This window comes from Hyla sarda, unplaced genomic scaffold, assembly GCF_029499605.1.
Source record: "Hyla sarda isolate aHylSar1 unplaced genomic scaffold, aHylSar1.hap1 scaffold_543, whole genome shotgun sequence".
Classification (NCBI taxonomy): domain Eukaryota; kingdom Metazoa; phylum Chordata; class Amphibia; order Anura; family Hylidae; genus Hyla; species Hyla sarda.
Genome location: NW_026610554.1, coordinates 109,815 through 134,562, shown reverse-complemented (window position 1 = coordinate 134,562; position 24,748 = coordinate 109,815). Strand labels below are relative to the sequence as shown.

Below are 24,748 nucleotides of genomic sequence, written 5' to 3'. Positions count from 1 at the left end.
AAATTGTCTGGCAGCCTCCCTGACAGCAAGCAGTGATAGTGCCCATGAAGGGGACCTTGTTGGGCCCGCCCCTTTCACGGTTATCGCTTCTCGGCCTTTTGGCTAAGATCAAGTGTAGTAATACAGGAGATCTGGTCAGAAGGTACTCGGGTACCCCTCTCCTCGGCCTTGTGGGATCGCCCAGGTTTATTGCCTGGGCTTCACCCACTTGTTGCTATTGGGGAGAGGGCTTAGTCCCAGGGTAACGGGTTGCGATCGCCTCTCAAAGCCTTCGGGTGGAGAGAGGTTTGAGCGAATTGGCTGGTTGGTTGGAGCGGAGAGAACCAGACCAAAACACGAATGAACCATGGATGAAGATCTAGATCCTGGTTCGGTACCGGCTTATGCCCGGATTAAACACACTGTGCGGGTCATTCTCACAGGTGATGCGGCGGATGCACGTGGCATGAGGTTCGTGATAGAGGACGTGCTCGACAAGATTCTTAATGTTCGTAAGCGAGAGATTTTGGCCATCCAGGATTACCCTAAGCGGAGGATCTACGACTGCACTTTCATAGGGGAAGGCGTATTCTTAGATGCAGTAATGAAAATTCCAAAGCAAGATGATCCGAGGCTTAAGGGTATCCAAATTGTCGAGCACGTCCTAGATGAAACCAAGTTGATTGTCGTGAAGATGTACTCCCCTTTTGTAAATCAGAGAGAGATCGATGGGTTCCTGGCAGCCTACTTTAAAAAGGTGGAGTTCAGAGGAAAAATCATGAACGACTGTGGTGTCTGGACCTCAAAATGGCGATATCAAGTCACGTGCAACAAAGACCCCACCCTCCCAGGGGGGATACTATTACCGCCTGCTCGTTTTAAATTAAACAATGTGTGTGGCGACCTCTTTTTTGCGGGAATGCCAAACTTCTGCAGAAGGTGCCAACGTTATGGGCACATAAAGGAAAATTGTGAAAGTTCCTGTAAGAAATGTGGAAGCATGCAACATGAAACAGAAAAATGTGATAAGGGTTTGAGATGTAATTTTTGCCGTCACTTTGGTCACGTGTATGCTTTCTGTCCCCACAGACCAAAAAAAACCACAGAACAGCAAGGGCAACCCAAGAGAGACGTCCGGAGACCAGCCTGGGGAAAAGCCAGAGAGGAGGAGCACCCCCCACAAGAAGAGGTAAGCTGTGAGATGGAGACCACGGCCCCCCCAAAAGAACCCCAGGAGAAAGAGGCACAGGTGGAAAGGGGGACCCCAAATGAGAGGAGGCCGGGGAAGAGAAATGCGAGAGGGGATCGGGCAGATACCTCAGAGAAGGTGGAAGAGCGAGAGGTGCCCGATTCCACCCCGGAAGGTCCTCCTGCTCGGGGTCCCCCTGAGTGTGAAAACCCGGACGGAGTAGCAAAGGTGAAAAGACGAAGGGGCTCCAAAGGGCGTCCGGACTCGGAGGTGGTCCAGGAGGAGCAGATGGAAGTTCCTGTCGTGACGGGGGCTCCAAGTGAAGCTCCTCCACAGGTCCCAGCGGTGGATACCCCTCCTCCTCCCAGCCAGGAGGAGGTTTCAGGGGTGACCATCTCCGAGGTCCCGGAAACGGACCTAAGTACGCACCCGACCCCTATGGAGGGGCAAGAGGTGGACGCCGAAAAAGAGAATGGAGCCCAGAAGCTGTTCTTACCAATGTACTCCGTCTATACACCTGTGGTCTTGGAAGAGGGGGGCTGCTCGAGCGATGGTGGTTCCTCTCCGGCTTCCTCTATGTGTACGGTAGAGTCAGAGGTGGGGGGTAACGAGAGCTCCAGTGCGCAATCTGGTTTTTAGTTTGTTATCTGAGCCTCCCTTTTTTTTACATCTCCAATGGCTGAGTTGTCCGGATTGTCTATGAATGTAAGAAGTATAAGTTCACGAGCGAAACGGGTTGCCCTTTTTAACTACTTGTCTATTTTTGCTGCTTCTGTGGTTTTCCTGCAGGAGTGCGGCATCCCGCATAGTTTAAATTATGAAAAGTATAAAAAAGATTGGGTACACGGTCCATCAGTCTGGTCTGGATCTAACGAATCCAGATCAGCAGGGGTCGCCATACTTTTTAAAGGAAATGCTTTTATTGATTTTATTCATGAGATTTTACCAGGCAGAATTTTATTGGTTAAAGCTTTTATTGATGGTATTAAATGGCAGTTTTTAAATTTTTATGGTTCACCCAATAAAAATGATAGAGCACGGATGTTAGAGATTTTACCCCTTTTTATCAATGATTCTGAACCTCTTATTTTAGCAGGTGATTTTAATTGTATTTTAAGGGGGGAGCACCGTTTTACCAATTCAGTAAGTAGAAACTATGATAAAACATCTTCTATGTTAAAAAATATGATTATTGATTTTAGACTTACTGATGTTTTTAAGAAATGCAATAGTATTTTACCAGAAAGAGACGGTGTGACCTGGAGCAACGCAAACTGCAGCTCCAGGATCGATTTTATCTTCTGTTCTTATCAAGTACTGCCTTTTAAGTGTGATGTTTTAACCAATGTTTTTTCTGATCACAAACTTTTATCTTTTAAGGTGAAGAGTGATTTTAGAAAAAAGACTGGGAGGAATGCCTGGAAGATGAATGTATCCCTTTTAGAAGATCCGCAGGTTTTATCCGATTTTATCAACTTCTACAAGGACTGCAGACGGGTAAGAGATCCTAACACTCCCATCAGTATATGGTGGGAGAAAATGAAAATAAAAATAAAAGAGTTTTTTATTAGAGTAGGGATCTCTAGAGCTAAAGAGAAGCGTGAGTTTTACTCCCTTCTAAATACCCGTCTGCAAACCCTGTACAAATTCAGAGACAATGGTATAGAGGTTTATAGAGAAATTACTGACTTAAAAAAAGAAATAAAACAGTGCCTGGAGCAGAAGGGAAAAGAGATAATTTTCAGATCCAAAATAAAGCACCTTGAAGAGAACGAGACCTGCTCCAGGTACTTTTTTAAGAAAGTAACGGATAAAAAGGTTTTAATTGATAATATACAAGGAGAAAAAGATGTACAGGGTATTTTAAAAAGGGTACATTCATTTTATGCGGATCTTTTTAATACAAAAAATATTGATATTGATTTTATGAATGACTCATTGAAGGAGATTACCAATGTTTTAGACCCTGTGTCCCAGTTTCTTTTACAGAGGGAGATCTCGGAACAGGAGGTTTTAGAGACGATCAGGAGTTTTAAATCCGGTAAGGTGCCTGGTCCTGACGGTATACCCATTGAGTTTTATGTCATTTTTTATGGTGTTTTAAAAGATGACCTTTTTTCCCTTTTTACAGAAGTATTTAAAACAAAAGCCCTCCCAGGTTCATGGAGGAAGGGTGATGTCTCCCTGCTGTTCAAAAAGGGAGACCGGTCAGATCTAAAGAACTGGAGACCAATCACCCTCCTCAACTGTGACTACAAAGTGATGGCAAAACTGTGCGCAAATAGATTAAAAAGTGTAATAGAGAAAATAATCCATTCAAATCAGGTCTGTGGGGTGCCTGGGAGGAGCATATGGGAAAATCTTAACCTTTTAAAAGATGTGATTAGTGACACAAAGTCTAGAAACGGAAAACTAGCCATTTTATCCTTAGACTTCGAGAAGGCTTTTGACAGAGTGTCACATTTTTATCTTTTTAAGGTTTTAGAGAAAATGGGTATACCTGAAGGCTTTTTATTGTCTCTTAAGGCCTTTTATAAAAACTGCACAAGCAAGATTTTAGTTAACGGTTTTAAGACACAGGATGTGATTTTAAATTCCGGAGTGAAGCAGGGGTGTCCTTTGTCCCCACTACTTTTCATATGTGCGCTTGAGCCTCTACTATGCACCTTGAGGAGAGATAAGCAAATAAGAGGGGTCCCCCTGCCGGGAGGAGGGGGACTAGAGGCTAAAGTAGTGGGGTACATGGACGATGTGGCAGTGCTTGGAAGGGACACCCCATCGCTTCAAAAAGCCCTAAAGCAAGTTGAATTTTTTTGTTGTGCCTCCGGTTTTAAGGTAAATTTTAATAAAAGCAGTGTTTTAAATATAGGAGGACTGTTTTTAAGGGATTTACCCATTCCTGTGTCTGAGTCTGTGCAGATTTTAGGGGTCTCCTTCAGTGAGTCAAACAATGGTTTTAATAGCTGGGACTTGGTGGCTCAAAAAATAAACACAAAAATTTGTATGTGGAACATGAGAAAGCTAACGATGGAGGGGAAGGTTTTAGTTACAAAGATGGTGATTTTACCCATTTTATTGTATCTTGGCATGGTCTTTCCACCCCCCGAAATGATTTTAAATAAAATTATTAAAGCATGTTTTACCTTTTTATGGAGCTCCAAGAGTGAAAAATTGAGAAGAGAGATCGTCATGATGCCAAAGGGTATGGGTGGAAAGGACTTCCCCGACATCAGGGCGTTCCTTTTTACCAAGTTTTTTAGCATGTGTGTTAGCACACTTTTTAAGGATAGTTACTGGTCATATTTTATCCGTTTTAATACAGGTTTTTTTATGAGGAGGAATGGGTGGTTTAAAACTGTTTTAAGCTGTCCTTATGCTTTTAATCTTCCCCAACAATACAAGATTTTAGAGAAAATTTTCAACTTGTACAACTTTAACGGAAAAAGTATTAATGAAGTAACTAATAGCAAAAAAATGTTAAAATATATTAAAGAAAGTGGTTTTATTGCCCCTGTGAATAATTTTAATGAAGAGAAATGCAGGAAAATATGGAAGATGGCAAATATGATTTATCTTTTTAATTCACAGAAAGATCTGGCCTGGAGCTGCATACACGAGTGTCTTCCATGCCGGGCATTCCAGCACCGAAGAAGGATGGCCAACACTGCAGTATGCCCGAGGGAGGGCTGCCAGGAACCCGAGACCGTGTACCACCTTTTCTGGACTTGTTTTTATGCAAAAAGGATATGGACTAAAATACTCCCTCTGGTGAAGAAGATAACAGAAATAAAGGACTTAAACTCTGCAGCTGTTTTTTATGGATGTCTGGAATGCCCAATACGGACTCAAGAGACAATGGCATGGAAGATCATAAACTGTGTTAAAGCAGCTCTATGGAATGCCAGAAACATTTTACTTTTTAAACATGAGATTTTATCTGTGAATGATGTTTTAGCTCTTTGTTTTAGTGATATGTACCAGTACTTTTTATTAGACAAGAAATATTATCCTTTATTAGCTAGAAAATGGTATTTTAATGAATGGAACGCCCTTTTGTAAAGCCACCAAGTGCCCATTTTAAGTGTATTATGATTGTATTTATGTGAACTTTTATTGTTATATGTGATTTTATTATCAAAATTTGTTTTTATTGAAAAAAAATTATATTTATAAATCGTAATGCACTTTGTAAAATGTTATGAATTCTAAATAAAAAGATACCCCTCAGGGGTAGCCAAGTTAAAAAATCTGTTCTTATCAGTTTAATATCTGATACGTCCCCTATCTGGGGACCATATATTAAATGGATTTTTGAGAACGGGGGCCGATTTCGAAGCTTGCTTCCGTCGCCCTATGCATTGACCCGATATGGCAGTATCTTCGGGTACAGTGCACCACCCCCTTACAGGGTTAAAAAGAAAGATTCCTACTTTCATTGCTACCTGCTTGCTGGCTAGCCAGCTAGCCAGCCCTGTGGGCCTTGCTGCTGCTGCTGCTGCAGCCAAAAAACAAAAGGTGGTGCTGCTGCTGCTTCTGCTTCTGCTTGTGTCTGGCCGCTGTTGGAGCGTCCAGGCACAGGACTTCTGCTGCTGCTGACTAAATGGCCTCCTTAATTGGATCATTTGAGTAGCCAGCACACCTGTGCAGGTAGGGCATGACATGATAGGCAGCTGCCTTGATAGCGGGTGGGTGCTGAATGTTCCTAATTGACAAAATAAGATTAATGCTTATGAAGAAATATAAAATCTCATCCCTTCCCCAATATCGCGCCACACCCCTACCCCTTAATTCCCTGGTTGAACTTGATGGACATATGTCTTTTTTCGACCGTACTAACTATGTAACTATGTAACATAACATGGGGGGGGGGGGTCTCCTGGCTGTTCACACAGGTGTGTCATTGCTGTACATTGACCATGCATTGCTTCTGTGGTATTGCAAAGGCAAAGACAAATGCTTCCAGCCATCCATTGCACTAATGGATTGGTCATCAGCTGGCTGTCTATGTCCCGCATCAATATAGACCAAAGTACAGAGGGTTAGGCTATGCTATTGTGCACCTACCTGATGCATCAGAAGGTGCGAGGCCCTTGCTAAATTCTGTGCACAGACTTTGAGATCTATGCTTTAGACTGTATCTAAACCTGCTCCAACATGGACTGACATTCTGGCCTACTTTCAGCCGATGCGACTTGTCTGTCGCTGAACAGTCGCTTTTTATGTATTCAGCACCTATGTATAATGTTGTAAAAATGCTCTAGAAGCTAAAGTCGCAGAAATGTCACACATATTTGGCCTGCAACTTTCTGTGCGACAAATTCAGACAGGAAAAATCAGTATAAATCCTTAGAAAATTATCCCCCAGTGTCTCCATCTGCTGGCGGTATTGAATAAGCATTGCTGCACTGATGGGGTATGCATTAGACGAAAAAAAAGAAGAAAAAGAAGAATAATACGCCCAGAAAAGAGGCGAAAAGGAGAAAAACGTAAAAAAACGTGAAAAAAAAGTAAGAGGAAGAGAAGGGAAAAAAAGGTGGAAATGGGTTTAAAAGTGATTTCGGCGGAGAAATATATATATATATATATATATATATATATATATATATATATATACGCGCACACACACACATATATATAAACGTATTCTCCGTTGAGATATTGCAGCCGCTGCTGTGTCCAGGCCCAGGAGCCTTAGCACTGTGCTGTGATGTCACTCAATACCACTGACATCACTAGGTGTAAACAACATCTCTCCTTTGCTGTGTATGTGACTATGGAGCTGTTTGGTGATGTCGTCTATTATGGCCTTCATAGAAGCAACAGGAGATTGTTGCATCCATCTAGAACCCTCAGAACTACAGTGCTATGATGTCACTCACTTCCACAGGCCTTGCAGAGTGTAAACAACAACAACCCAGCTTTGTTGTGTATGTAACCATAGGGATTTGTGATGTCACCTAGAACCTTCACAGCAGCGACAGCTTTATGAGGAGCATCAGCACTGCTCTGCCTGAGCAGAACCATCACCGCCATAGGTTGTCAAATAACCCGGGTTTAACCCACACAGGTAAGTCCAATGGGGTGCAGGCATGTCCTCTATGCTTACAGCTTCCCGTGGGTGTTGGTTTGATACCGTTTGGGGACAGCCAAGGAGGCATCTGCAGGCAACAAAGGTAGGTGTGTGCTTGTGTGTGTGTTTCCTATGCAGATCCTAAGCCCAGTGTCACATGCAAGTAGGAGGAGTAAGAAGGGTTCCTGGCAAATCCGGGTTATGGATTGCATTTAAAAAGGCCCCGTGGGAGTGCAATGGGCCCCTGTCTTGCTGCTTAGCAATAATGGTATGGGTTTAGGTTCTGCTGTGTGTACTGGTGGTTGACTGCCCCCCAGCCCAGAGTGTGCATGGAAAATTGTCTGGCAGCCTCCCTGACAGCAAGCAGTGATAGTGCCCATGAAGGGGACCTTGTTGGGCCCGCCCCTTTCACGGTTATCGCTTCTCGGCCTTTTGGCTAAGATCAAGTGTAGTATCTGTTCTTATCAGTTTAATATCTGATACGTCCCCTATCTGGGGACCATATATTAAATGGATTTTTGAGAACGGGGGCCGATTTCGAAGCTTGCTTCCGTCGCCCTATGCATTGACCCGATATGGCAGTATCTTCGGGTACAGTGCACCACCCCCTTACAGGGTTAAAAAGAAAGATTCCTACTTTCATTGCTACCTGCTTGCTGGCTAGCCAGCTAGCCAGCCCTGTGGGCCTTGCTGCTGCTGCTGCTGCAGCCAAAAAACAAAAGGTGGTGCTGCTGCTGCTTCTGCTTCTGCTTGTGTCTGGCCGCTGTTGGAGCGTCCAGGCACAGGACTTCTGCTGCTGCTGACTAAATGGCCTCCTTAATTGGATCATTTGAGTAGCCAGCACACCTGTGCAGGTAGGGCATGACATGATAGGCAGCTGCCTTGATAGCGGGTGGGTGCTGAATGTTCCTAATTGACAAAATAAGATTAATGCTTATGAAGAAATATAAAATCTCATCCCTTCCCCAATATCACGCCACAACCCTACCCCTTAATTCCCTGGTTGAACTTGATGGACATATGTCTTTTTTCGACCGTACTAACTATGTAACTATGTAACATAACATGGGGGGGGGGGGTCTCCTGGCTGTTCACACAGGTGTGTCATTGCTGTACATTGACCATGCATTGCTTCTGTGGTATTGCAAAGGCAAAGACAAATGCTTCCAGCCATCCATTGCACTAATGGATTGGTCATCAGCTGGCTGTCTATGTCCCGCATCAATATAGACCAAAGTACAGAGGGTTAGGCTATGCTATTGTGCACCTACCTGATGCATCAGAAGGTGCGAGGCCCTTGCTAAATTCTGTGCACAGACTTTGAGATCTATGCTTTAGACTGTATCTAAACCTGCTCCAACATGGACTGACATTCTGGCCTACTTTCAGCCGATGCGACTTGTCTGTCGCTGAACAGTCGCTTTTTATGTATTCAGCACCTATGTATAATGTTGTAAAAATGCTCTAGAAGCTAAAGTCGCAGAAATGTCACACATATTTGGCCTGCAACTTTCTGTGCGACAAATTCAGACAGGAAAAATCAGTATAAATCCTTAGAAAATTATCCCCCAGTGTCTCCATCTGCTGGCGGTATTGAATAAGCATTGCTGCACTGATGGGGTATGCATTAGACGAAAAAAAAGAAGAAAAAGAAGAATAATACGCCCAGAAAAGAGGCGAAAAGGAGAAAAACGTAAAAAAACGTGAAAAAAAAGTAAGAGGAAGAGAAGGGAAAAAAAGGTGGAAATGGGTTTAAAAGTGATTTCGGCGGAGAAATATATATATATATATATATATATATATATATATATATATACGCGCACACACACACATATATATAAACGTATTCTCCGTTGAGATATTGCAGCCGCTGCTGTGTCCAGGCCCAGGAGCCTTAGCACTGTGCTGTGATGTCACTCAATACCACTGACATCACTAGGTGTAAACAACATCTCTCCTTTGCTGTGTATGTGACTATGGAGCTGTTTGGTGATGTCGTCTATTATGGCCTTCATAGAAGCAACAGGAGATTGTTGCATCCATCTAGAACCCTCAGAACTACAGTGCTATGATGTCACTCACTTCCACAGGCCTTGCAGAGTGTAAACAACAACAACCCAGCTTTGTTGTGTATGTAACCATAGGGATTTGTGATGTCACCTAGAACCTTCACAGCAGCGACAGCTTTATGAGGAGCATCAGCACTGCTCTGCCTGAGCAGAACCATCACCGCCATAGGTTGTCAAATAACCCGGGTTTAACCCACACAGGTAAGTCCAATGGGGTGCAGGCATGTCCTCTATGCTTACAGCTTCCCGTGGGTGTTGGTTTGATACCGTTTGGGGACAGCCAAGGAGGCATCTGCAGGCAACAAAGGTAGGTGTGTGCTTGTGTGTGTGTTTCCTATGCAGATCCTAAGCCCAGTGTCACATGCAAGTAGGAGGAGTAAGAAGGGTTCCTGGCAAATCCGGGTTATGGATTGCATTTAAAAAGGCCCCGTGGGAGTGCAATGGGCCCCTGTCTTGCTGCTTAGCAATAATGGTATGGGTTTAGGTTCTGCTGTGTGTACTGGTGGTTGACTGCCCCCCAGCCCAGAGTGTGCATGGAAAATTGTCTGGCAGCCTCCCTGACAGCAAGCAGTGATAGTGCCCATGAAGGGGACCTTGTTGGGCCCGCCCCTTTCACGGTTATCGCTTCTCGGCCTTTTGGCTAAGATCAAGTGTAGTATCTGTTCTTATCAGTTTAATATCTGATACGTCCCCTATCTGGGGACCATATATTAAATGGATTTTTGAGAACGGGGGCCGATTTCGAAGCTTGCTTCCGTCGCCCTATGCATTGACCCGATATGGCAGTATCTTCGGGTACAGTGCACCACCCCCTTACAGGGTTAAAAAGAAAGATTCCTACTTTCATTGCTACCTGCTTGCTGGCTAGCCAGCTAGCCAGCCCTGTGGGCCTTGCTGCTGCTGCTGCTGCAGCCAAAAAACAAAAGGTGGTGCTGCTGCTGCTTCTGCTTCTGCTTGTGTCTGGCCGCTGTTGGAGCGTCCAGGCACAGGACTTCTGCTGCTGCTGACTAAATGGCCTCCTTAATTGGATCATTTGAGTAGCCAGCACACCTGTGCAGGTAGGGCATGACATGATAGGCAGCTGCCTTGATAGCGGGTGGGTGCTGAATGTTCCTAATTGACAAAATAAGATTAATGCTTATGAAGAAATATAAAATCTCATCCCTTCCCCAATATCGCGCCACACCCCTACCCCTTAATTCCCTGGTTGAACTTGATGGACATATGTCTTTTTTCGACCGTACTAACTATGTAACTATGTAACATAACATGGGGGGGGTGGGGGTCTCCTGGCTGTTCACACAGGTGTGTCATTGCTGTACATTGACCATGCATTGCTTCTGTGGTATTGCAAAGGCAAAGACAAATGCTTCCAGCCATCCATTGCACTAATGGATTGGTCATCAGCTGGCTGTCTATGTCCCGCATCAATATAGACCAAAGTACAGAGGGTTAGGCTATGCTATTGTGCACCTACCTGATGCATCAGAAGGTGCGAGGCCCTTGCTAAATTCTGTGCACAGACTTTGAGATCTATGCTTTAGACTGTATCTAAACCTGCTCCAACATGGACTGACATTCTGGCCTACTTTCAGCCGATGCGACTTGTCTGTCGCTGAACAGTCGCTTTTTATGTATTCAGCACCTATGTATAATGTTGTAAAAATGCTCTAGAAGCTAAAGTCGCAGAAATGTCACACATATTTGGCCTGCAACTTTCTGTGCGACAAATTCAGACAGGAAAAATCAGTATAAATCCTTAGAAAATTATCCCCCAGTGTCTCCATCTGCTGGCGGTATTGAATAAGCATTGCTGCACTGATGGGGTATGCATTAGACGAAAAAAAAGAAGAAAAAGAAGAATAATACGCCCAGAAAAGAGGCGAAAAGGAGAAAAACGTAAAAAAACGTGAAAAAAAAGTAAGAGGAAGAGAAGGGAAAAAAAGGTGGAAATGGGTTTAAAAGTGATTTCGGCGGAGAAATATATATATATATATATATATATATATATATATATATATATACGCGCACACACACACATATATATAAACGTATTCTCCGTTGAGATATTGCAGCCGCTGCTGTGTCCAGGCCCAGGAGCCTTAGCACTGTGCTGTGATGTCACTCAATACCACTGACATCACTAGGTGTAAACAACATCTCTCCTTTGCTGTGTATGTGACTATGGAGCTGTTTGGTGATGTCGTCTATTATGGCCTTCATAGAAGCAACAGGAGATTGTTGCATCCATCTAGAACCCTCAGAACTACAGTGCTATGATGTCACTCACTTCCACAGGCCTTGCAGAGTGTAAACTTGTGTATGTAACCATAGGGATTTGTGATGTCACCTAGAACCTTCACAGCAGCGACAGCTTTATGAGGAGCATCAGCACTGCTCTGCCTGAGCAGAACCATCACCGCCATAGGTTGTCAAATAACCCGGGTTTAACCCACACAGGTAAGTCCAATGGGGTGCAGGCATGTCCTCTATGCTTACAGCTTCCCGTGGGTGTTGGTTTGATACCGTTTGGGGACAGCCAAGGAGGCATCTGCAGGCAACAAAGGTAGGTGTGTGCTTGTGTGTGTGTTTCCTATGCAGATCCTAAGCCCAGTGTCACATGCAAGTAGGAGGAGTAAGAAGGGTTCCTGGCAAATCCGGGTTATGGATTGCATTTAAAAAGGCCCCGTGGGAGTGCAATGGGCCCCTGTCTTGCTGCTTAGCAATAATGGTATGGGTTTAGGTTCTGCTGTGTGTACTGGTGGTTGACTGCCCCCCAGCCCAGAGTGTGCATGGAAAATTGTCTGGCAGCCTCCCTGACAGCAAGCAGTGATAGTGCCCATGAAGGGGACCTTGTTGGGCCCGCCCCTTTCACGGTTATCGCTTCTCGGCCTTTTGGCTAAGATCAAGTGTAGTATCTGTTCTTATCAGTTTAATATCTGATACGTCCCCTATCTGGGGACCATATATTAAATGGATTTTTGAGAACGGGGGCCGATTTCGAAGCTTGCTTCCGTCGCCCTATGCATTGACCCGATATGGCAGTATCTTCGGGTACAGTGCACCACCCCCTTACAGGGTTAAAAAGAAAGATTCCTACTTTCATTGCTACCTGCTTGCTGGCTAGCCAGCTAGCCAGCCCTGTGGGCCTTGCTGCTGCTGCTGCTGCAGCCAAAAAACAAAAGGTGGTGCTGCTGCTGCTTCTGCTTCTGCTTGTGTCTGGCCGCTGTTGGAGCGTCCAGGCACAGGACTTCTGCTGCTGCTGACTAAATGGCCTCCTTAATTGGATCATTTGAGTAGCCAGCACACCTGTGCAGGTAGGGCATGACATGATAGGCAGCTGCCTTGATAGCGGGTGGGTGCTGAATGTTCCTAATTGACAAAATAAGATTAATGCTTATGAAGAAATATAAAATCTCATCCCTTCCCCAATATCGCGCCACACCCCTACCCCTTAATTCCCTGGTTGAACTTGATGGACATATGTCTTTTTTCGACCGTACTAACTATGTAACTATGTAACATAACATGGGGGGGGGGGGGTCTCCTGGCTGTTCACACAGGTGTGTCATTGCTGTACATTGACCATGCATTGCTTCTGTGGTATTGCAAAGGCAAAGACAAATGCTTCCAGCCATCCATTGCACTAATGGATTGGTCATCAGCTGGCTGTCTATGTCCCGCATCAATATAGACCAAAGTACAGAGGGTTAGGCTATGCTATTGTGCACCTACCTGATGCATCAGAAGGTGCGAGGCCCTTGCTAAATTCTGTGCACAGACTTTGAGATCTATGCTTTAGACTGTATCTAAACCTGCTCCAACATGGACTGACATTCTGGCCTACTTTCAGCCGATGCGACTTGTCTGTCGCTGAACAGTCGCTTTTTATGTATTCAGCACCTATGTATAATGTTGTAAAAATGCTCTAGAAGCTAAAGTCGCAGAAATGTCACACATATTTGGCCTGCAACTTTCTGTGCGACAAATTCAGACAGGAAAAATCAGTATAAATCCTTAGAAAATTATCCCCCAGTGTCTCCATCTGCTGGCGGTATTGAATAAGCATTGCTGCACTGATGGGGTATGCATTAGACGAAAAAAAAGAAGAAAAAGAAGAATAATACGCCCAGAAAAGAGGCGAAAAGGAGAAAAACGTAAAAAAACGTGAAAAAAAAGTAAGAGGAAGAGAAGGGAAAAAAAGGTGGAAATGGGTTTAAAAGTGATTTCGGCGGAGAATATATATATATATATATATATATATATATATATATATATATATACGCGCACACACACACATATATATAAACGTATTCTCCGTTGAGATATTGCAGCCGCTGCTGTGTCCAGGCCCAGGAGCCTTAGCACTGTGCTGTGATGTCACTCAATACCACTGACATCACTAGGTGTAAACAACATCTCTCCTTTGCTGTGTATGTGACTATGGAGCTGTTTGGTGATGTCGTCTATTATGGCCTTCATAGAAGCAACAGGAGATTGTTGCATCCATCTAGAACCCTCAGAACTACAGTGCTATGATGTCACTCACTTCCACAGGCCTTGCAGAGTGTAAACAACAACAACCCAGCTTTGTTGTGTATGTAACCATAGGGATTTGTGATGTCACCTAGAACCTTCACAGCAGCGACAGCTTTATGAGGAGCATCAGCACTGCTCTGCCTGAGCAGAACCATCACCGCCATAGGTTGTCAAATAACCCGGGTTTAACCCACACAGGTAAGTCCAATGGGGTGCAGGCATGTCCTCTATGCTTACAGCTTCCCGTGGGTGTTGGTTTGATACCGTTTGGGGACAGCCAAGGAGGCATCTGCAGGCAACAAAGGTAGGTGTGTGCTTGTGTGTGTGTTTCCTATGCAGATCCTAAGCCCAGTGTCACATGCAAGTAGGAGGAGTAAGAAGGGTTCCTGGCAAATCCGGGTTATGGATTGCATTTAAAAAGGCCCCGTGGGAGTGCAATGGGCCCCTGTCTTGCTGCTTAGCAATAATGGTATGGGTTTAGGTTCTGCTGTGTGTACTGGTGGTTGACTGCCCCCCAGCCCAGAGTGTGCATGGAAAATTGTCTGGCAGCCTCCCTGACAGCAAGCAGTGATAGTGCCCATGAAGGGGACCTTGTTGGGCCCGCCCCTTTCACGGTTATCGCTTCTCGGCCTTTTGGCTAAGATCAAGTGTAGTATCTGTTCTTATCAGTTTAATATCTGATACGTCCCCTATCTGGGGACCATATATTAAATGGATTTTTGAGAACGGGGGCCGATTTCGAAGCTTGCTTCCGTCGCCCTATGCATTGACCCGATATGGCAGTATCTTCGGGTACAGTGCACCACCCCCTTACAGGGTTAAAAAGAAAGATTCCTACTTTCATTGCTACCTGCTTGCTGGCTAGCCAGCTAGCCAGCCCTGTGGGCCTTGCTGCTGCTGCTGCTGCAGCCAAAAAACAAAAGGTGGTGCTGCTGCTGCTTCTGCTTCTGCTTGTGTCTGGCCGCTGTTGGAGCGTCCAGGCACAGGACTTCTGCTGCTGCTGACTAAATGGCCTCCTTAATTGGATCATTTGAGTAGCCAGCACACCTGTGCAGGTAGGGCATGACATGATAGGCAGCTGCCTTGATAGCGGGTGGGTGCTGAATGTTCCTAATTGACAAAATAAGATTAATGCTTATGAAGAAATATAAAATCCATCCCTTCCCCAATATCGCGCCACACCCCTACCCCTTAATTCCCTGGTTGAACTTGATGGACATATGTCTTTTTTCGACCGTACTAACTATGTAACTATGTAACATAACATGGGGGGGGGGGGGTCTCCTGGCTGTTCACACAGGTGTGTCATTGCTGTACATTGACCATGCATTGCTTCTGTGGTATTGCAAAGGCAAAGACAAATGCTTCCAGCCATCCATTGCACTAATGGATTGGTCATCAGCTGGCTGTCTATGTCCCGCATCAATATAGACCAAAGTACAGAGGGTTAGGCTATGCTATTGTGCACCTACCTGATGCATCAGAAGGTGCGAGGCCCTTGCTAAATTCTGTGCACAGACTTTGAGATCTATGCTTTAGACTGTATCTAAACCTGCTCCAACATGGACTGACATTCTGGCCTACTTTCAGCCGATGCGACTTGTCTGTCGCTGAACAGTCGCTTTTTATGTATTCAGCACCTATGTATAATGTTGTAAAAATGCTCTAGAAGCTAAAGTCGCAGAAATGTCACACATATTTGGCCTGCAACTTTCTGTGCGACAAATTCAGACAGGAAAAATCAGTATAAATCCTTAGAAAATTATCCCCCAGTGTCTCCATCTGCTGGCGGTATTGAATAAGCATTGCTGCACTGATGGGGTATGCATTAGACGAAAAAAAAGAAGAAAAAGAAGAATAATACGCCCAGAAAAGAGGCGAAAAGGAGAAAAACGTAAAAAAACGTGAAAAAAAAGTAAGAGGAAGAGAAGGGAAAAAAAGGTGGAAATGGGTTTAAAAGTGATTTCGGCGGAGAATATATATATATATATATATATATATATATATATATATATATATATACGCGCACACACACACATATATATAAACGTATTCTCCGTTGAGATATTGCAGCCGCTGCTGTGTCCAGGCCCAGGAGCCTTAGCACTGTGCTGTGATGTCACTCAATACCACTGACATCACTAGGTGTAAACAACATCTCTCCTTTGCTGTGTATGTGACTATGGAGCTGTTTGGTGATGTCGTCTATTATGGCCTTCATAGAAGCAACAGGAGATTGTTGCATCCATCTAGAACCCTCAGAACTACAGTGCTATGATGTCACTCACTTCCACAGGCCTTGCAGAGTGTAAACAACAACAACCCAGCTTTGTTGTGTATGTAACCATAGGGATTTGTGATGTCACCTAGAACCTTCACAGCAGCGACAGCTTTATGAGGAGCATCAGCACTGCTCTGCCTGAGCAGAACCATCACCGCCATAGGTTGTCAAATAACCCGGGTTTAACCCACACAGGTAAGTCCAATGGGGTGCAGGCATGTCCTCTATGCTTACAGCTTCCCGTGGGTGTTGGTTTGATACCGTTTGGGGACAGCCAAGGAGGCATCTGCAGGCAACAAAGGTAGGTGTGTGCTTGTGTGTGTGTTTCCTATGCAGATCCTAAGCCCAGTGTCACATGCAAGTAGGAGGAGTAAGAAGGGTTCCTGGCAAATCCGGGTTATGGATTGCATTTAAAAAGGCCCCGTGGGAGTGCAATGGGCCCCTGTCTTGCTGCTTAGCAATAATGGTATGGGTTTAGGTTCTGCTGTGTGTACTGGTGGTTGACTGCCCCCCAGCCCAGAGTGTGCATGGAAAATTGTCTGGCAGCCTCCCTGACAGCAAGCAGTGATAGTGCCCATGAAGGGGACCTTGTTGGGCCCGCCCCTTTCACGGTTATCGCTTCTCGGCCTTTTGGCTAAGATCAAGTGTAGTATCTGTTCTTATCAGTTTAATATCTGATACGTCCCCTATCTGGGGACCATATATTAAATGGATTTTTGAGAACGGGGGCCGATTTCGAAGCTTGCTTCCGTCGCCCTATGCATTGACCCGATATGGCAGTATCTTCGGGTACAGTGCACCACCCCCTTACAGGGTTAAAAAGAAAGATTCCTACTTTCATTGCTACCTGCTTGCTGGCTAGCCAGCTAGCCAGCCCTGTGGGCCTTGCTGCTGCTGCTGCTGCAGCCAAAAAACAAAAGGTGGTGCTGCTTCTGCTTCTGCTTCTGCTTGTGTCTGGCCGCTGTTGGAGCGTCCAGGCACAGGACTTCTGCTGCTGCTGACTAAATGGCCTCCTTAATTGGATCATTTGAGTAGCCAGCACACCTGTGCAGGTAGGGCATGACATGATAGGCAGCTGCCTTGATAGCGGGTGGGTGCTGAATGTTCCTAATTGACAAAATAAGATTAATGCTTATGAAGAAATATAAAATCTCATCCCTTCCCCAATATCGCGCCACACCCCTACCCCTTAATTCCCTGGTTGAACTTGATGGACATATGTCTTTTTTCGACCGTACTAACTATGTAACTATGTAACATAACATGGGGGGGGGGGGGTCTCCTGGCTGTTCACACAGGTGTGTCATTGCTGTACATTGACCATGCATTGCTTCTGTGGTATTGCAAAGGCAAAGACAAATGCTTCCAGCCATCCATTGCACTAATGGATTGGTCATCAGCTGGCTGTCTATGTCCCGCATCAATATAGACCAAAGTACAGAGGGTTAGGCTATGCTATTGTGCACCTACCTGATGCATCAGAAGGTGCGAGGCCCTTGCTAAATTCTGTGCACAGACTTTGAGATCTATGCTTTAGACTGTATCTAAACCTGCTCCAACATGGACTGACATTCTGGCCTACTTTCAGCCGATGCGACTTGTCTGTCGCTGAACAGTCGCTTTTTATGTATTCAGCACCTATGTATAATGTTGTAAAAATGCTCTAGAAGCTAAAGTCGCAGAAATGTCACACATATTTGGCCTGCAACTTTCTGTGCGACAAATTCAGACAGGAAAAATCAGTATAAATCCTTAGAAAATTATCCCCCAGTGTCTCCATCTGCTGGCGGTATTGAATAAGCATTGCTGCACTGATGGGGTATGCATTAGACGAAAAAAAAGAAGAAAAAGAAGAATAATACGCCCAGAAAAGAGGCGAAAAGGAGAAAAACGTAAAAAAACGTGAAAAAAAAGTAAGAGGAAGAGAAGGGAAAAAAAGGTGGAAATGGGTTTAAAAGTGATTTCGGCGGAGAATATATATATATATATATATATATATATATATATATATATATATACGCGCACACACACACATATATATAAACGTATTCTCCGTTGAGATATTGCAGCCGCTGCTGTGTCCAGGCCCAGGAGCCTTAGCACTGTGCTGTGATGTCACTCAATACCACTGACATCACTAGGTGTAAACAACATCTCTCCTTTGCTGTGTATGTGACTATGGAGCTGTTTGGTGATGTCGTCTATTATGGCCTTCATAGAAGCAACAGGAGATTGTTGCATCCATCTAGAACCCTCAGAACTACAGTGCTATGATGTCACTCACTTCCACAGGCCTTGCAGAGTGTAAACAACAACAACCCAGCTTTGTTGTGTATGTAACCATAGGGATTTGTGATGTCACCTAGAACCTTCACAGCAGCGACAGCTTTATGAGGAGCATCAGCACTGCTCTGCCTGAGCAGAACCATCACCGCCATAGGTTGTCAAATAACCCGGGTTTAACCCACACAGGTAAGTCCAATGGGGTGCAGGCATGTCCTCTATGCTTACAGCTTCCCGTGGGTGTTGGTTTGATACCGTTTGGGGACAGCCAAGGAGGCATCTGCAGGCAACAAAGGTAGGTGTGTGCTTGTGTGTGTGTTTCCTATGCAGATCCTAAGCCCAGTGTCACATGCAAGTAGGAGGAGTAAGAAGGGTTCCTGGCAAATCCGGGTTATGGATTGCATTTAAAAAGGCCCCGTGGGAGTGCAATGGGCCCCTGTCTTGCTGCTTAGCAATAATGGTATGGGTTTAGGTTCTGCTGTGTGTACTGGTGGTTGACTGCCCCCCAGCCCAGAGTGTGCATGGAAAATTGTCTGGCAGCCTCCCTGACAGCAAGCAGTGATAGTGCCCATGAAGGGGACCTTGTTGGGCCCGCCCCTTTCACGGTTATCGCTTCTCGGCCTTTTGGCTAAGATCAAGTGTAGTATCTGTTCTTATCAGTTTAATATCTGATACGTCCCCTATCTGGGGACCATATATTAAATGGATTTTTGAGAACGGGGGCCGATTTCGAAGCTTGCTTCCGTCGCCCTATGCATTGACCCGATATGGCAGTATCTTCGGGTACAGTGCACCACCCCCTTACAGGGTTAAAAAGAAAGATTCCTACTTTCATTGCTACCTGCTTGCTGGCTAGCCAGCTAGCCAGCCCTGTGGGCCTTGCTGCTGCTGCTGCTGCAGCCAAAAAACAAAAGGTGGTGCTGCTGCTGCTTCTGCTTCTGCTTGTGTCTGGCCGCTGTTGGAGCGTCCAGGCACAGGACTTCTGCTGCTGCTGACTAAATGGCCTCCTTAATTGGATCATTTGAGTAGCCAGCACACCTGTGCAGGTAGGGCATGACATGATAGGCAGCTGCCTTGATAGCGGGTGGGTGCTGAATGTTCCTAATTGACAAAATAAGATTAATGCTTATGAAGAAATATAAAATCTCATCCCTTCCCCAATATCGCGCCACACCCCTACCCCTTAATTCCCTGGTTGAACTTGATGGACATATGTCTTTTTTCGACCGTACTAACTATGTAACTATGTAACATAACATGGGGGGGGGGGGTCTCCTGGCTGTTCACACAGGTGTGTCATTGCTGTACATTGACCATGCATTGCTTCTGTGGTATTGCAAAGGCAAAGACAAATGCTTCCAGCCATCCATTGCACTAATGGATTGGTCATCAGCTGGCTGTCTATGTCCCGCATCAATATAGACCAAAGTACAGAGGGTTAGGCTATGCTATTGTGCACCTACCTGATGCATCAGAAGGTGCGAGGCCCTTGCTAAATTCTGTGCACAGACTTTGAGATCTATGCTTTAGACTGTATCTAAACCTGCTCCAACATGGACTGACATTCTGGCCTACTTTCAGCCGATGCGACTTGTCTGTCGCTGAACAGTCGCTTTTTATGTATTCAGCACCTATGTATAATGTTGTAAAAATGCTCTAGAAGCTAAAGTCGCAGAAATGTCACACATATTTGGCCTGCAACTTTCTGTGCGACAAATTCAGACAGGAAAAATCAGTATAAATCCTTAGAAAATTATCCCCCAGTGTCTCCATCTGCTGGCGGTATTGAATAAGCATTGCTGCACTGATGGGGTATGCATTAGACGAAAAAAAAGAAGAAAAAGAAGAATAATACGCCCAGAAAAGAGGCGAAAAGGAGAAAAACGTAAAAAAACGTGAAAAAAAAGTAAGAGGAAGAGAAGGGAAAAAAAGGTGGAAATGGGTTTAAAAGTGATTTCGGCGGAGAATATATATATATATATATATATATATATATATATATATATATACGCGCACACACACACATATATATAAACGTATTCTCCGTTGAGATATTGCAGCCGCTGCTGTGTCCAGGCCCAGGAGCCTTAGCACTGTGCTGTGATGTCACTCAATACCACTGACATCACTAGGTGTAAACAACATCTCTCCTTTGCTGTGTATGTGACTATGGAGCTGTTTGGTGATGTCGTCTATTATGGCCTTCATAGAAGCAACAGGAGATTGTTGCATCCATCTAGAACCCTCAGAACTACAGTGCTATGATGTCACTCACTTCCACAGGCCTTGCAGAGTGTAAACAACAACAACCCAGCTTTGTTGTGTATGTAACCATAGGGATTTGTGATGTCACCTAGAACCTTCACAGCAGCGACAGCTTTATGAGGAGCATCAGCACTGCTCTGCCTGAGCAGAACCATCACCGCCATAGGTTGTCAAATAACCCGGGTTTAACCCACACAGGTAAGTCCAATGGGGTGCAGGCATGTCCTCTATGCTTACAGCTTCCCGTGGGTGTTGGTTTGATACCGTTTGGGGACAGCCAAGGAGGCATCTGCAGGCAACAAAGGTAGGTGTGTGCTTGTGTGTGTGTTTCCTATGCAGATCCTAAGCCCAGTGTCACATGCAAGTAGGAGGAGTAAGAAGGGTTCCTGGCAAATCCGGGTTATGGATTGCATTTAAAAAGGCCCCGTGGGAGTGCAATGGGCCCCTGTCTTGCTGCTTAGCAATAATGGTATGGGTTTAGGTTCTGCTGTGTGTACTGGTGGTTGACTGCCCCCCAGCCCAGAGTGTGCATGGAAAATTGTCTGGCAGCCTCCCTGACAGCAAGCAGTGATAGTGCCCATGAAGGGGACCTTGTTGGGCCCGCCCCTTTCACGGTTATCGCTTCTCGGCCTTTTGGCTAAGATCAAGTGTAGTATCTGTTCTTATCAGTTTAATATCTGATACGTCCCCTATCTGGGGACCATATATTAAATGGATTTTTGAGAACGGGGGCCGATTTCGAAGCTTGCTTCCGTCGCCCTATGCATTGACCCGATATGGCAGTATCTTCGGGTACAGTGCACCACCCCCTTACAGGGTTAAAAAGAAAGATTCCTACTTTCATTGCTACCTGCTTGCTGGCTAGCCAGCTAGCCAGCCCTGTGGGCCTTGCTGCTGCTGCTGCTGCTGCAGCCAAAAAACAAAAGGTGGTGCTGCTGCTGCTTCTGCTTCTGCTTGTGTCTGGCCGCTGTTGGAGCGTCCAGGCACAGGACTTCTGCTGCTGCTGACTAAATGGCCTCCTTAATTGGATCATTTGAGTAGCCAGCACACCTGTGCAGGTAGGGCATGACATGATAGGCAGCTGCCTTGATAGCGGGTGGGTGCTGAATGTTCCTAATTGACAAAATAAGATTAATGCTTATGAAGAAATATAAAATCTCATCCCTTCCCCAATATCGCGCCACACCCCTACCCCTTAATTCCCTGGTTGAACTTGATGGACATATGTCTTTTTTCGACCGTACTAACTATGTAACTATGTAACATAACATGGGGGGGGGGGGGTCTCCTGGCTGTTCACACAGGTGTGTCATTGCTGTACATTGACCATGCATTGCTTCTGTGGTATTGCAAAGGCAAAGACAAATGCTTCCAGCCATCCATTGCACTAATGGATTGGTCATCAGCTGGCTGTCTATGTCCCGCATCAATATAGACCAAAGTACAGAGGGTTAGGCTATGCTATTGTGCACCTACCTGATGCATCAGAAGGTGCGAGGCCTTTGCTAAATTCTGTGCACAGACTTTGAGATCTATGCTTTAGACTGTATCTAAACCTGCTCCAACATGGACTGACATTCTGGCCTACTTTCAGCCGATGCGACTTGTCTGTCGCTGAACAGTCGCTTTTTATGTATTCAGCACCTATGTATAATGTTGTAAAAATGCTCTAGAAGCTAAAGTCGCAGAAATGTCACACATATTTGGCCTGCAACTTTCTGTGCGACAAATTCAGACAGGAAAAATCAGTATAAATCCTTAGAAAATTATCCCCCAGTGTCTCCATCTGCTGGCGGTATTGAATAAGCATTGCTGCACTGATGGGGTATGCATTAGACGAAAAAAAAGAAGAAAAAGAAGAATAATACGCCCAGAAAAGAGGCGAAAAGGAGAAAAACGTAAAAAAACGTGAAAAAAAAGTAAGAGGAAGAGAAGGGAAAAAAAGGTGGAAATGGGTTTAAAAGTGATTTCGGCGGAGAAATATATATATATATATATATATATATATATATATATATATATATACGCGCACACACACACATATATATAAACGTATTCTCCGTTGAGATATTGCAGCCGCTGCTGTGTCCAGGCCCAGGAGCCTTAGCACTGTGCTGTGATGTCACTCAATACCACTGACATCACTAGGTGTAAACAACATCTCTCCTTTGCTGTGTATGTGACTATGGAGCTGTTTGGTGATGTCGTCTATTATGGCCTTCATAGAAGCAACAGGAGATTGTTGCATCCATCTAGAACCCTCAGAACTACAGTGCTATCATGTCACTCACTTCCACAGGCCTTGCAGAGTGTAAACAACAACAACCCAGCTTTGTTGTGTATGTAACCATAGGGATTTGTGATGTCACCTAGAACCTTCACAGCAGCGACAGCTTTATGAGGAGCATCAGCACTGCTCTGCCTGAGCAGAACCATCACCGCCATAGGTTGTCAAATAACCCGGGTTTAACCCACACAGGTAAGTCCAATGGGGTGCAGGCATGTCCTCTATGCTTACAGCTTCCCGTGGGTGTTGGTTTGATACCGTTTGGGGACAGCCAAGGAGGCATCTGCAGGCAACAAAGGTAGGTGTGTGCTTGTGTGTGTGTTTCCTATGCAGATCCTAAGCCCAGTGTCACATGCAAGTAGGAGGAGTAAGAAGGGTTCCTGGCAAATCCGGGTTATGGATTGCATTTAAAAAGGCCCCGTGGGAGTGCAATGGGCCCCTGTCTTGCTGCTTAGCAATAATGGTATGGGTTTAGGTTCTGCTGTGTGTACTGGTGGTTGACTGCCCCCCAGCCCAGAGTGTGCATGGAAAATTGTCTGGCAGCCTCCCTGACAGCAAGCAGTGATAGTGCCCATGAAGGGGACCTTGTTGGGCCCGCCCCTTTCACGGTTATCGCTTCTCGGCCTTTTGGCTAAGATCAAGTGTAGTATCTGTTCTTATCAGTTTAATATCTGATACGTCCCCTATCTGGGGACCATATATTAAATGGATTTTTGAGAACGGGGGCCGATTTCGAAGCTTGCTTCCGTCGCCCTATGCATTGACCCGATATGGCAGTATCTTCGGGTACAGTGCACCACCCCCTTACAGGGTTAAAAAGAAAGATTCCTACTTTCATTGCTACCTGCTTGCTGGCTAGCCAGCTAGCCAGCCCTGTGGGCCTTGCTGCTGCTGCTGCTGCAGCCAAAAAACAAAAGGTGGTGCTGCTGCTGCTTCTGCTTCTGCTTGTGTCTGGCCGCTGTTGGAGCGTCCAGGCACAGGACTTCTGCTGCTGCTGACTAAATGGCCTCCTTAATTGGATCATTTGAGTAGCCAGCACACCTGTGCAGGTAGGGCATGACATGATAGGCAGCTGCCTTGATAGCGGGTGGGTGCTGAATGTTCCTAATTGACAAAATAAGATTAATGCTTATGAAGAAATATAAAATCTCATCCCTTCCCCAATATCGCGCCACACCCCTACCCCTTAATTCCCTGGTTGAACTTGATGGACATATGTCTTTTTTCGACCGTACTAACTATGTAACTATGTAACATAACATGGGGGGGGGGGGGGTCTCCTGGCTGTTCACACAGGTGTGTCATTGCTGTACATTGACCATGCATTGCTTCTGTGGTATTGCAAAGGCAAAGACAAATGCTTCCAGCCATCCATTGCACTAATGGATTGGTCATCAGCTGGCTGTCTATGTCCCGCATCAATATAGACCAAAGTACAGAGGGTTAGGCTATGCTATTGTGCACCTACCTGATGCATCAGAAGGTGCGAGGCCTTTGCTAAATTCTGTGCACAGACTTTGAGATCTATGCTTTAGACTGTATCTAAACCTGCTCCAACATGGACTGACATTCTGGCCTACTTTCAGCCGATGCGACTTGTCTGTCGCTGAACAGTCGCTTTTTATGTATTCAGCACCTATGTATAATGTTGTAAAAATGCTCTAGAAGCTAAAGTCGCAGAAATGTCACACATATTTGGCCTGCAACTTTCTGTGCGACAAATTCAGACAGGAAAAATCAGTATAAATCCTTAGAAAATTATCCCCCAGTGTCTCCATCTGCTGGT

At 45.2% G+C, this 24,748-nt stretch overlaps 9 non-coding genes and 1 pseudogene across 9 annotated transcripts; all 10 read left to right on the top strand.

Annotated features, from left to right (window-relative positions):
- The first annotated feature begins 82 nt into the window (after positions 1–82).
- On the top strand, positions 83–215 carry LOC130339402 (U2 spliceosomal RNA; annotated as a pseudogene).
- A 5,170-nt stretch (positions 216–5,385) lies between these two features.
- On the top strand, positions 5,386–5,568 carry LOC130339393 (U2 spliceosomal RNA). Its single transcript, XR_008879775.1, has one exon. It is a non-coding gene; the product is annotated as a U2 spliceosomal RNA (small nuclear RNA).
- Positions 5,569–7,654: 2,086 nt separating this feature from the next.
- LOC130339445 (U2 spliceosomal RNA) lies at positions 7,655–7,845 on the top strand. Its single transcript, XR_008879817.1, has one exon. It is a non-coding gene; the product is annotated as a U2 spliceosomal RNA (small nuclear RNA).
- Positions 7,846–9,927: 2,082 nt separating this feature from the next.
- LOC130339444 (U2 spliceosomal RNA) lies at positions 9,928–10,118 on the top strand. Its single transcript, XR_008879816.1, has one exon. It is a non-coding gene; the product is annotated as a U2 spliceosomal RNA (small nuclear RNA).
- Positions 10,119–12,186: 2,068 nt separating this feature from the next.
- LOC130339443 (U2 spliceosomal RNA) lies at positions 12,187–12,377 on the top strand. Its single transcript, XR_008879815.1, has one exon. It is a non-coding gene; the product is annotated as a U2 spliceosomal RNA (small nuclear RNA).
- Positions 12,378–14,463: 2,086 nt separating this feature from the next.
- Positions 14,464–14,654, top strand: LOC130339442 (U2 spliceosomal RNA). The gene has a single exon (XR_008879814.1). It is a non-coding gene; the product is annotated as a U2 spliceosomal RNA (small nuclear RNA).
- Positions 14,655–16,741: 2,087 nt separating this feature from the next.
- Positions 16,742–16,932, top strand: LOC130339440 (U2 spliceosomal RNA). The gene has a single exon (XR_008879813.1). It is a non-coding gene; the product is annotated as a U2 spliceosomal RNA (small nuclear RNA).
- A 2,086-nt stretch (positions 16,933–19,018) lies between these two features.
- LOC130339439 (U2 spliceosomal RNA) lies at positions 19,019–19,209 on the top strand. Its single transcript, XR_008879812.1, has one exon. It is a non-coding gene; the product is annotated as a U2 spliceosomal RNA (small nuclear RNA).
- A 2,083-nt stretch (positions 19,210–21,292) lies between these two features.
- On the top strand, positions 21,293–21,483 carry LOC130339438 (U2 spliceosomal RNA). The gene has a single exon (XR_008879811.1). It is a non-coding gene; the product is annotated as a U2 spliceosomal RNA (small nuclear RNA).
- Positions 21,484–23,573: 2,090 nt separating this feature from the next.
- On the top strand, positions 23,574–23,764 carry LOC130339437 (U2 spliceosomal RNA). The gene has a single exon (XR_008879810.1). It is a non-coding gene; the product is annotated as a U2 spliceosomal RNA (small nuclear RNA).
- Positions 23,765–24,748: the final 984 nt, after the last annotated feature.